The 13,243-nt window shown below is 46.7% G+C and overlaps 1 protein-coding gene and 1 long non-coding RNA gene across 2 annotated transcripts in view; both read right to left on the bottom strand.

Moving 5' to 3' along the window:
• SLC8A3 (solute carrier family 8 member A3) overlaps positions 1-13,243 on the bottom strand; it is a 124,186-nt gene that overhangs the window by 75,656 nt on the left and 35,287 nt on the right. The gene's annotated exons all lie outside the window — the stretch shown is intronic.
• LOC125909395 (uncharacterized) lies at positions 440-3,799 on the bottom strand. Its single transcript, XR_007453677.1, has 2 exons — positions 3,126-3,799; positions 440-1,286 (listed from the first exon to the last, which is right to left on the bottom strand). It is a non-coding gene; the product is annotated as an uncharacterized LOC125909395 (long non-coding RNA).

Genomic DNA, 13,243 nt, shown 5'->3' with positions numbered 1-13,243 from the left:
ACTGCAGAGGAACCACCCAAACAAGTTCTGGGGTCTTCCGAAGTTGCTCTTGACTCCTCCCTGCCTATAGCTCAGTCCCCTCAACTCTGGCCACTGGTAAGCTCTACGTTCAAGTCTTTATTTTCTCCTCGCTAGCTTCTTGCGGATAATCCTTCTGGGGGCACAATTCATTCTCAAGAAAGGATGCCTGTTCCTTAACAACCTTTCCAACATGTCACCAAAGAAGACTCCAAAAGACATCATAAGAGGCCTTTTTGAAGGTTCTCCCGCCCTCAAGTCTGGGGCTCTCAAGAGGAACCTGGGTTGGGGCAAAGATGATGTGGGTGGGAGCAACAGGGCGATGCAAGTAGAAAGAACATATGCACGCGTACACAGATACAGATACACACACACACACACACACACACACACACACACACACAAACTGGTCTTCTCGGCACACAGTAAAATATAGCTTTATTGGATATAGCCATTCAAATATTATCCTTCCCTTAAATATTTGAACCTGGAATGAGTTTAGACTTACTCTCCTACCATATGAAACCTCCAAGGGAAAGGAATGCTGAGCAGTTCATGCTATCTCGAACATTCAAGAGCTGTCAATGCAGGGATCCTACAGGACACTGCTCAGTAAAGTCCTGAAGCTCCACTCTTTCATGGAAGTGCAAAGGTTTTTGTTGGGAATCGTTTCCATGTGACACATTTTGCTTTTGGGAAATCAACAATCTGGGCACAAAACCAGTATTCTTCCCTCCACTCTAGCGACAAGAGCACTGGATAAAAAGCTTGATTTCCAAGGATGCCCTTAAGTCACTCATGCCTTAGGGGTAAAAGCACTCTCAGTTTTCTGAATATTGATTCCTTCACTAGGTAAATGGGAATAATTTGACCTGCTGTCCCCTATATGGATCCCCTAAGCCTTCATGTTTCTATAGGGAATTAGGGAACTTTGTGAGGGCCTTGTTATAGTCAAGCAACACTGGGGATCCCATTGTTATGGACTAGATTGTGTTCCCCCTCAAAATTCGTATGTTGAAGGTCTAACACTCCCTGAAGTGATACTAGGAAGTGTGTGATGGGGGAGAGGGTGGTAAACTGGGTTTAGATGAGGTGATGAGAGAGGAACATCCGTCATGGGACCAGTGCCCATATAAGAAGGGGAAGAGACACCACAGCTTTCTTTCTCCACCATGCAAGGAAACAGCGAGAAGGCGGCTGTCTACACCTCTGGAAACATGCTCCCTCCAGACATCAAATCTGTCAGCACCTCATCTCGGCTTCCCAGCCTGAAGAAATGTGAGAAATAAATGTCCATTGTTTTAAACCATTCAGTCTAGGGTACTCGGCTCTAGCAGCCCAAGCTAAGACATGCACACATCTGATCTGTTCACCCCAAGAATCATACAACGTCTTAGCTGGCAGACTACCTCAGATCTCATCCAGTTGGACTTTATGAAGGATGAAACCAAGGTGTAGAAGGGAAACGTAAACTGCTGAAAAAAAAAACCACACAGACGCTCCCAACGGTGGCATGTAACCATCATGAACGGAGGGCTCTTGAGTTACGGCTTGAATTTTGGATTTGCCGCCCACCGCTGTGTTAAGCTTGCACTAGCCATGTTATGCCTCACAATCGGTTTTTCACCCTTTATGGGTTGTTGTGAACAGTAACTGAGATAATACTTAGCACACTGCCTGGTAGATGGTAAGTGTTGCATAAAGGCTAGCTACATGTGGTAGAGACCGGTAAAGACTCAGCCTCCCCTTCCAGAGTGTAGAGCTGTTGCTGGAACACGGCTGACCAGCCTGGAGTTACATTTCCCAGCCCCTCTTGCCTCTAGGGAGGGCCACAGGACTGCGTGATCACCAGAGGAGTGCAGGTAGACGCGATGTGTGCCACTGCTGGGCCGGCTGGGTAAGCAACGGGTGCACAGGCTGCCTGCCTCTACAGGTTGGATTATGCCAGAACAACCGTGCAGCCCCAAAATGGAGGCTGTGAGATGGATGCAGCCGACATCCCTGAGTAGTGGCTTGGAGGAGCACTACCCGTCCAGGACGTGAGACGTGGCTTGAGTGAAAAATACACTTTTACTGTGTAAGCCAATGAGATCGGGCGTTGTCAGCGCAGCTAGCATGAAGCACCCTGACCAATATGCTATTGCTATGATCACTAAAGTAGACAAATGCTCGGAAAATGAGAGGGCAACTGGAGGGTTTAACCAGTGTGACTCTTGCCTTTAACTTCTGAGTCTAAGGGTGGGAAAGGGGTACATTTGCAACACCCCTACTGACACTAATCCTCATGCTCAAGGGCCTACATTCTCCTGCTATTAAACAGCAGAGGGCAAAGAGGCAGAGTCCAGTCTGGCTCCGTCCTGCCCGGAGACTGACAGCCTTCCTGGTGAGTGATAAGAGGATTCTAAATGATCTCAGCCCTGGTGGTAGGCTCCTGTAAACCCCTGGCAAGACTGGTGAAAGAATTAGAAACACCGCAGGAAGGGCAACGGCAGGGAGGCACTCAGACAGCCCGGTCTTCCCTTCACTGTGAGCTTGCTTATAACCAGCGACATAATTGAGCCTTGGTTTCCTCATCTGTAAAACGAGGCACTGAAGGCCCAAGGATCCTTTCGGCTCTAATGATCTGGGGCTTTTACAAGTTCACCCATTCAACAAACATGTATTGAGCTCTGAGCTGGGTGCTGGACGTACAAAGATCTTTAAGATATGGTCTCTGACCTCAAAATGTTCATAGTCCAGAAGATGTTCACAAAATGTTCGCCGTTCACAGTGCCTGTCGTGGGGTCAGGCGTGATGGAGGTGGCCTTTATGCTGTGTTCTCTGCCCATGTGGCTGCTTACGAGGTTCGTTTACCACCTTTATATAAAATACAAAGGCAGAAGGGGGGAAGGTCTATTTACAAGTCAAGTACCCTAAGAAAGGTCTTCATTCTGGAGCAGCCCAGAATCTGCAACATGGCAACAATTCAGAAAAGTCTCTTTTTTTCCTCCCTAGCAACTCAGAAGCACTGCATTTTAGACCCCCCAAAGGAGCCCCTTATCGCATACTCCCTCGTCAAATAAAACTAAGGCCTAGAGAGATTAAGTAGCTCATCTGAGGCCATTTACCTGAAAATGAGGTCAGGTCCAGGCTCTCTTTGCCCATCATCTTGATCATGGCCTTGGAAAAAAAGGGAAATTTGCAAAAGCTTCCCTGCTCTACACCCATGGGAGTCCAGGTGAGCGTCTCCCGCTGCAATGCCACCCAGACCCCTTGTTTGGAAAAATCTCTGGATTTCTTTAATGGACGCCCATAGTTCTGATGTACGGTCGCTGAGAAAACTTGAGACCAGTTGCTTCCTTAAGTCTCCCAGGCTCAGTTTCCACACACTATACCTCTTTTGATTATGTTTAAAACTCCAGAACTGCAAAACTCGTCCTGCAGCCCAACAAGGGTAGGGGGTGGAGTGCAGATTGTGAGCCAGAGCCAACAGTCACCTTCTGGTTGAAAAGATTCCACCCTCTGAGGAAAACAAAAAGCCCCTTCCTCTGTTGCCATGGGAACAGTTCAGCAATGTTATGGATGCTCTGCAGGAGGCCGCCATGGAGCAGAGCTGGGGAGAGGGCTTTCGTGCCAAAGAGCCAGGAAGGCTGTTTGTGAAAAAGCAATTCTGTCAGCACTCCTAATCTTGTGGGGGGTGCTGGGAGTGGTTCCCCAGCCTCTGGCCCTAGGGCATCTTCGTACATGGCATTACCCAGCTGGCAAGAAAAGGGGCCAGGACCCAAGGCTCACTTCAAATGACTATGGAGTAGGGTTCTCTGTGTAAAGACTCAAAGTCACTGAGAAGAGGTTTCCTCATCTCCACTGGTACAGCTGTATCCCTGTCCCACCAGCACAGGGTGACTGAGCACCTCTCATCTGAAGAAGCCAGAGATAACCAGAAAGCGAACCATGTTAGAGACAATTTGGTGGAGCAGGGGGAGGAGGGCATATATGGAGACAGTGGGCAGCCTCGAGCCTCCCGTGCGACTTTAGAATCCTTCGTGACTCCCACACCACACCACACATTCACACAAAGGTTGACACTGATTATTGTCTCCTGACCCATATTTCCTTTTGCTCTGTTTCACAGAAGACTCATTTCTCAGCCTACTGCCAGCTGTTTATGACTCAGACACACCCCTGGGGAGCGCATCCCCTGTCCAACCCTCATGAAGAGCTCCGGCTTTCCCAGCCAAGGGCAGGAAAGGGGCTCTGATTATGTCAGATGGGCCTGGGGCTCTTTGACCTCAGTCAGGATAGTAAGCCTCAGAGTCTCGGTTTCCTCATTTGTAAATTGCATGATAACACTACCTATCCATAGGATTACTGGGAATAGTATCTATTGCATGGATAGCCTTTAGCCAAGAACCTGGAGTATAACCCATATTTAATTAATGTAGATTTAGCAGCAGCTGGGTGGCTCAGTTGGTTAAGTGTCTGACTCTTGATTTCAGCCCAAGGCATTATCTCACGGTCCATAGGTTTGAGCCCCATGTTGGGTTCCTTGCTGGCAGTAGGATGCCTGCTTGGGATTCTCTCTCTCTCCCCCTCTCTCTCTGCCCCTCTCCTGCTTGCTGTCTATCTCTCTCTCTCTCTCTCTCTCTCAAAATAAATAAGTAAACATTAAAAAAAATAAATGTAGACCTAGCCAAAAATATAAGTATAGGCTAAATAAATTTTATAGTTTTCCCAATTGCAGGAAGCTGTGATTTCTTTCCCCACTTCTCTAAAAAAAAAAAAAAAAAAAAAAAAAAAAAGTATTATGACTACCCTTCATGGTTAGGATTATTTCAACTATTTTTTTAATGTCTTATTCTCTCCTTTTCTTTTTTTTTTAATTTTTTAAAATGTTTATTTTGGAGGGGCGCCTGGGTGGCTCAGTCGGTTAAGCGTCCGACTTCAGCTCAGGTCACGATCTCGCGGTCCGTGGGTTCGAGCCCCGCATCGGGCTCTGGGCTGATGGCTCAGAGCCTGGAGCCTGCTTCCGATTCTGTCTCCCTCTCTCTCTGCCCCTCCCCCATTCATGCTCTGTCTCTCTCTGTCTCAAAAATAAATAAAGGTTAAAAAAATTTTTTTTAAAAATTTATAAAAAAAAAAATGTTTATTTTGGAGAGAGAGAGAGAGAGAGAGAGGGAGAACGGGAGGAGCAGAGAGAGAAGGAGACACAGAATCTGAAGCAGACTCCAGGCTCCAAAATGTCAGCACAGACCACGACGTGGGGCTCAAACTCACAAACCACGAGATCATTACCTGAGCCGAAGTCAGACGCTCAATTGACTGAGCCACCCAGGTGCCCCTCTCCTTTTCTTATTCTCCTTTATTAATATTTATTTATGTTGAAAACAACAACAAAAAAAAAAAAACATGGAAGAAGGAACTACAACAAAATGTGAACAGTGCATATGATGGTAGGAGACTATGGAGGTTTACTTTTTTGTGATGGAGATAAGATAAAATATTTTTAAAAGTGGTGTTATTCAACATTCTATGTAAACTCCACCTCTCTTTCCGCCATCTACTTAAGAGGTCTTAAACATCGCCTAACTTTAATCATCTTTCCCACAGCAAATTTATTTTCAAGTCTCCACCTCCAGGCCTGGCTTCCCTCCCAGACTTTGGGCCCCCTGGGCCAGCATACATGCATGTGGATGAGCCAGAAGAATCCATAATTAATCAACTGCTCATGATCTATTACTGTTTACAAAGCCCTACCACACGGGTCTCACTTGATCCTCAAAATAACCCTGTGATAAGGAAACGAATATCATCACTCCCATTTTACAGAAGAAACAACCAAGACAAATTAGAAGGCTTACATATTCCATTGCCATTTCAGTCGCTAGATAAATGGGGGAACTAGAAGTGTGAATCCAGGGGTGCTGATTCCACTTCAGGACAAGTTTCTCCCAGAGGAAAACACCTGGACAGCCATGCTGATTACCTACCTCTCCCCCATATCCGGTGGCTCCTCCAGCCTCTCTGTAGTGATGGCCTTACCATGTCCCCACTCACCTGGTACTCGTCTGACTTCTCTCGTGCTCTTCTCTGCCACCTCACTCTGTCAGTCATGGAGCCCTCGCACTTCTTCTCTTTCAGTGTCTCTCAAGTTGTCCCCATCCCTCCATTTCCACTGTGACCCCTCACGTGCTGGCCCTGGATGCCGCCATATATGCACTGAGGACCCAGCTATGCAATAGCCTTCCAGTTGGTCTCACTAACTCCAATCTCTGGGTCCTTCATGGTAACCAGGTTAATCTTATTTACTGTTTCTAGTGCAAAAACCTCAATAGCTCTGAATTGCCTACAAAATGAAGTTGAAAATCACTGCCTGACAGACAAGACCCTTCTCTAGCTCCTGAATCTACAGATCCTTGGTTTAATCCTTATGATTCCCCCAAATCAGTCATTCAACTCTAACCATATACACATGAGTTGCCCCAAAATGATAAATGGGTTTCTTCTCGGATGCCAAGAGATCAAAAGGTGATGTCTGCCTAGAGCCCTGGGTTAAAGAGGCTTATTATAAACATATTTGGGTCAGAGAAAAAGGGTGCCAAAATCAATTAGCAATATCTGCCACCGTTAAAAGGAGGAGAGGTGGAAGAAGGTGGCATTTCATTTGTATCCCTGGTCTTTTCTATTAGAATGAAGCTCATCTAGGCCATAACTTTACTTTTCTCCCCCAATCTAATTTTCCCTGCAGCCACTTAACAGTACCTTGCACACAGTAGATACTCAATAAATATTTTTAAATGGACTCATACATTTTTCTGAACTCATTTTGACCTACAATAAAGCAGAAGCCCCATAGGATAGAGCAGTGGTTCTCAACCCTGGGGAGCTATATATTAAAAAACAAAAACAAAAAAAAACAACTGATGTTTGTGCCTCACCCATATAGGTTCTGACTTAATTAGTCTGGAAAGGATTCAGCACTAGTAGTTTTTTAAAGCTCCCCAAGGTTGGGAACCACTGGTTGAAGGGAAGGGCAATAGCACTCAGAAGTCCTGCTTTTCCTGAATAGCATGTGATCATGAACTAATCACTGGGTCTCCATTTCATCTGTTCGAAAATAAAGTAGTGCTACTGTGTTATATCTAAGGTGTGTTCAAGTTCTCCCAGTTTTCTCTTCCACTTCCTAAAGAATTTCTCTACCAGTAGAGTCCAGCTCTTATACTAGGGATCTAAAAGCCTCCATCAGGGGCGCCTGGGTGGCGCAGTCGGTTAAGCGTCCGACTTCAGCCAGGTCACGATCTCGCGGTCCGTGAGTTTGAGCCCCGTGTCAGGCTCTGGGCTAATGGCTCGGAGCCTGGAGCCTGTTTCCGATTCTGTGTCTCCCTCTCTCTCTGCCCCTCCCCCGTTCATGCTCTGTCTCTCTCTGTCCCAAAAATAAATTAAAAAACGTTGAAAAAAAAAAATTTAAAAGCCTCCATCAGATGCTCCTAGGATCAGAAGAAATGGAAAGCCTGATGTATTCTTTTTTTCCCCATTTTTCCAGCCTGCTCTAGACATTGGAAAGATTGCTTCTTATGTCAATCAACCAACCAACTCTACTAAATGATGATACGTAACTTGGGGGTCATGAAACCTCACCCACCCTTAGATGTGTGCAACTGACACTTTCTCATATTTGTGAAAAATGCTTTAAGAAAAATTCCTGAACTTCCCTTGCAACCAAGTTGTTGGCTCTAAGACTTCTTATGTAGAAAACCTAGAGCTGCCGAAATTAAGGACTTGAATGAATCCCTATTATTGTTTAGAACTATGCAAGGAGCTGTCTGGAGAAACACAAAGCAGCACAGAACTTTGTCCAGAGAAGCTTAGACTATAACTGAGGAAAGAAAATCAACACATACGTGCGTCCACGCACGCACACACATACACACACAATTTAGAACTAAATACAGGGCCCCAGAATAACAGTGTTCAGATGGCACCCAGGGGAGGGAAAGATCTATGTTCTTCCCACCATTTCCAGCAAAGCCTCTTTGACCTTAGAGTGCTGGTATCATCCCAAACCTACTATCAAGTTTATTCATGCCATGACTAATTCCTGGCAATGGGTGGGGGTTCCCAGAATGCCTCCTAATTGCTGAGCACAGCAGGAAGTAGCAAGAAACATCTACTACCCTTCCCATCGTCTCTGCCTTCTACTCCCCTAGTAATGGCCCCCAAATTCATTTCCAAGTAATTTACATGCAAATTAGATTACAGGGTCACAGAAAGGATTGGGGTGGGGGAGTAAATGGTATCCCAGACACTTACAATTAAGGACCAAATGTCTGATTCATTGAAAAGTGAGTCTGGGTGGTGCAGAGACTAGGTTCATGGAGGATGTGGTGAACGTGGACCTGGTACAGGTCAGACATCTGAGCAATGTGTGGTAAGTGCACCGCAAGGCAGATATTTTGAACTTGCCCAGTAGCATTTCATTGACAGGTCTTGCAGACCAGTGTTCTTTGGCCATCTCCCAAGGGTTAACTCTCAACTATAATTGTTTCTCTTCCAGTGAGTGTGACCAGTAGTAGCCGAAGGCTGCTGATTGTGATGGTGAGGAATTATGCTGGGTCCTGCCTCCCTGGGACCAGCACCAGAAAGTGTCTTCCCCTGTGGTGGGCTTTCTTGGCTTAGTTCTGCCTCAGAATGTCCTTCTCTGATAGCAGCTGGTTTGTTATGTTCTCTCCAAACATGGCTTCACAGAACATGGACCATCCTGTCCAACCGCTGATTTTACAGATGAGGAGCCAGGCCCTTCCAGAGTAGGGACTTGCCCAGGGCCACCCACTAGGTGGTGTCAAGCATCATGACACTCTGATGGTTGGTACTCAGGTCTGAAGGGTACCATGAGGAGAAAAGACACTACGCACTTAGCCTTTGGACTTGTTTTCTTCATTCGAAACTCTCCCGTTTGGTGATCTCATATACCTCCAGGTCTTCAGGCTCATCTCCACTCTCACCTCCCTCTAATCTGTGTCCCTCGCCCCGAACCTATCCTGAATTCCAGGACCATATTGCCATTTGCCTACAACATTTTCACATGGGTGTCCCATTACCATCTCAAAACAACATGCTGTAAGTGGAATTCATCACTGACACCCCCAAATGCCTCCACAAGCTTATTCCCCATTTTCAGATTCTCCAACCTATTTGAAGGGCAGTCCTAACCATTCTGCCATGCAGAATTGAAACTGGACAGTCATCCTTGGCTAACTCTTTATTTTCCCTCCGTAGTGCCATTCAGTCTCCAGATCTATTGGTTCTCACCATAGAATGCCTTCTTACCCGTCTCCTCCTGTCTATTTCAGTGGACACAACCCAGGCCCCATCATCCGCCACCTGCATTACTGCGACAGCTATTTCATCGGTGGTCCTCTTTCTGGATTCTCCCCATCTGCCCCTTAGCGGTCTTCCATATCCCTGCCAGACTAACTCTTTAAGAACACTGATCTTTCCTGTCATTCTCTTACTCAAATGAGCTCCTATGGTCACTTTATTGTCTAGCAAGTAATGTCCAAACCCTTCTACGTATCATCAAGGCTCTCTACAATGTGGCCATACTCCACTCCACCCTTCTCCTCCTTCCACAGGCCCCGCGATTCCTTCTCTTGAACAGACACGCTCTTCCGCCCATATTATCTTGACAAAATGCTACTTCTTCTTTAGGACTCACTTCTTTAACAAAGCCACCCCCCATCCCACACATTCTCACAGAGTGGCGCCGTTAAGAGTTTAAGGTGAAATTGACGACATGCTGGCTATTGACTTTGATATGAAGATATTAGAAGAAGCTGTACAAAAGCAAAACCGTGGACAATCTGAAGTAGTTATGGGGTGACACCTTTTAACATGTTTTATTTCTCCCAATCAAGGACCAGGCCTCAGGCTGTTAAAATCATTCTCCCTCCAGTCACTGTACCTCGTCGTACCTCCATGTTAGCTCTTACTATCCATCTCTCAAGATAGGTGTTGGCCAAAGAGTTTTCCTTCCCAGTTTAGAGCTCATACAGAGCACCAAGGAGTCTGAACTTAGGGTGCCTTGGTATTTGTCAATGTTATCACCAGGTTAATTAGCCTCTGTTGTAGTTATGGGCATAGTCCTCATTATGGTGCTAGTAGGATGCAGTGGCCTGCATGAAGTGGGCCCCCTTTTTGGCTTGGGCTCTTGGCCTAAATGCCCATGCGTGACTCCTCCACAGAAGGCCAAACAGACCTTGGGAAGGCACATTTTCCTATACAGGGTAGACCTGAATAGAATCCCCCTACACTCAAACTCATCTCAGATGATACCCTGCTCAAGACTGGGCAGGCCACACTCAATGCCTGTAAGGAGAGGAAGAGAGTTCAGATGATGATGGGGTGAACCTGAATAACCTTATCTAGACTCCTAGGGAAGTGCCTATAGAAAACATGGTGTTCTGGAATCTGACCATTCTGTTCTGGACTCCTTTGTAGGAGGGGTAAACAATACTGAGAAAACTTCCTCCCAAAGGCTACCATTACATAATAACTACTGTGTCACTGTAAGTCAGGTGTCTATGCTAAGAGCTTTATAAACATCATCTCCCTTAATCCTCCCAGGAATCCTATGTGCGTATTATAATTATTATTATTCATCCTTATTTTACAGAGAAGAAAAGCAAAGTTTAGGAAACTTTAAAAGCATTAAGTAAGCTTCATTAATGTTTTAATGCATTTATTGAATGCTGTGCTCCAGCCACTATGCTAGACACTGTGGGAGATACAGGGATAAATCAAATACCCTCCCTGACCCAAGAAGTTCACAGGCCAGTGGAAGAGACACTAAAGCATTCAAGTAAGCCTGATTTGTTAGGGAGATGGTGAGGTTGGCAGTGACTCGGTGGTCTTAATGAGAGAAAAGAATTTGGGCCAGTGGAGTTGCAAGACAGGTCAGACTTCAAAGGCAGAGATAGGAGGGCGAGTGCTTTCTGCAAACTGAACTGAACTGTAAACTACTTGAGGGCAGAATCGAATCTTCTGTTTATAATTCAATGCCAGAGATATTTATCAAGCACCTTCAATGTACCTGCCAGGGTACAATGTATCTGCCATACGGAAGGGGGGGACAGAGAGAGAAACAACACAGAGCTGTTGCCCTCAGACCTCTGGGCAAACCTCCCCTTAGTCACTAGTAGTATGCCTTCCTCTAGACACCCCCGGGATCCCCTTACCCTCTTTCCCTCAATGAATACTTGACTGACTTCTTTGATGGTCTTCTGCTTCCTCTGGATCAGACAACCCAGAACAGCATCTGGGGATGGAATTCTGAGACCAGAAAGACCCTGGGAAAGAGCTTCACAGCCTAACGTATCTGAAGGTCACTTACCCAGCCTGTCTACACACACATTTCAGAGGAAATGTAATAAACTTCCTTAATGATACTCAACTCACCTGAGGTTTATCTGCTGCCCCACATGTGCCCACCCTTAATGGACGTGCGACAATGCTGATGACTAGGAAGTCAGAGATGCTGGGTTCCTGCGTTTGCTTCTGTGCTGTGTGTGCACGTCCTGAGGGTGTGCACGTGTGAGCACGCACGCATGTGCGTGTGAGTGTGAGAGAGAGAGACAGAGAGATCGACAGTGCGCAGGTAGGTGCAAGCGATACTTCTCAGGATCACCCTCCACACTGAGAGCACCCAGGTCTGGCTTCCCCCTGCCCTCTGCAAGGGTAATGAAACCTATATCCAGGAAAACACTGGCAAGCCTAGCTAATTGACCCGAATGGCAAGGCAAGTCCTCTGGGGATCCTCGGGGGCTTGTCTGAGAAGAGCCATGAACATTCATAATAACAAAGGCAGAAAACATAACAACAGTCCATCTTGGCGCCCTGGCTGTAAATGGCTCATTTACTCTGGCAAGAGGAATGGAGTTTTAATGACAAATTGAAATGCCGCACAGCAGGCTTGGTTTTGTGCTGTAAATTATTTTCGAAAGAGGCACGATGTCTTCATAAAAGAGGATTGCTCTCTGCTGTGGAGTGAGGGTGACTGGAGTCCCCCCCATCCTCACGTCCCCACCCCCACCTCCAGCGCTTCCCTGCTCCATCCGAAGGCCTACTTCTTCCTGCCTTTTGGACATTCAGGGCAGTGCATTTCATAGTGGGTTTCATAGTGGGTTTCATAGCATGCACCCTCTCTCCTGGGCATGCAAAGGAATAAAGCTGAATTTCACAAGACCAGGAGCCAGAGGGCACAGGGTTCAAGGGGCATCTGCTAATTTGCCCGGTTGGGACTTCCTGGTCTCCTTTCCACACAGGATTCGCTTTTACAGAGGAGGAAAGAGGTCTGAGAACTGTGCTGCACAGATTCCACACCTCCACGTCCATACCACCAACATCTGTTCACAAAGCAACACCGTTTAACAGCCCGTGGGGATAAGAGGCAGGTACCCCTGAAGCACTATGGTAAAGCTAGTGCTGGCTCAGCAGCCACACCCTCTGCTACATTTTCCAGGTTCCCGTGCAGTTGCAGCAGGCCACGTGACCCGTTTGGGCCAATGGACTCTAACTGAAAGTGCAATGTGTCAGTTCAAGGTGAAAGCAGTGCAAAGCCTGTGTGACCCCTCCCTCCTTCTCCCCCTCCGTCCTCGCTCCCCATCTTTCCAAGTGGAGGAGCCGCCAGATGAGGGAGGGCAATATGTCCCGCCTTGGGCGTTGTGGTCTAGTGAACAAGAGATAAACTGTATGGTATGAAGCTAGTGAGAGTGCAGGGGTTTTTGGTTACCGCAGGTGCACTCGAGACTAGCCTGCCCAACGCAGCCAGCATCTCAAGGGCTCATACTCAGAATTGCATTTCCTGGTACTGGGAAGCTCATCCCCCTCACCCCCCATTGCGCAGCCACGCAGTAGCCCTGTCTGCCTTGAGGCCTGACTGTGGGCAACGTCAATGCCATCAGACAGGCCTGTGTCCCACTCTGGCTCTGCCACTTGCTAGGCAATCTCAGACAAGGAGCCCAGCCTTGCCGAGTCTTGGTTTCTCCATCTGTAAAATAAGAACACCTATTTTGTCAGGCTATTGTGACAAGTGAGACAATCTGTATAAAACCCCTAAGGCACTTCTTGACACATACTAGGTGCTCAAAAAGTATCAATTCTTACCTTTTCTTTTCCTTTCTTCCTTCTCAAGATGCAACGTGGTTCTGAGTAAAGCGAGGCTAATTGGCTCACGAAAATCTACCTGCAGAAT

This window comes from Panthera uncia, assembly GCF_023721935.1.
Source record: "Panthera uncia isolate 11264 chromosome B3 unlocalized genomic scaffold, Puncia_PCG_1.0 HiC_scaffold_1, whole genome shotgun sequence".
NCBI lineage: Eukaryota > Metazoa > Chordata > Mammalia > Carnivora > Felidae > Panthera > Panthera uncia.
This window is presented reverse-complemented; position numbering and strand designations above follow the sequence as displayed.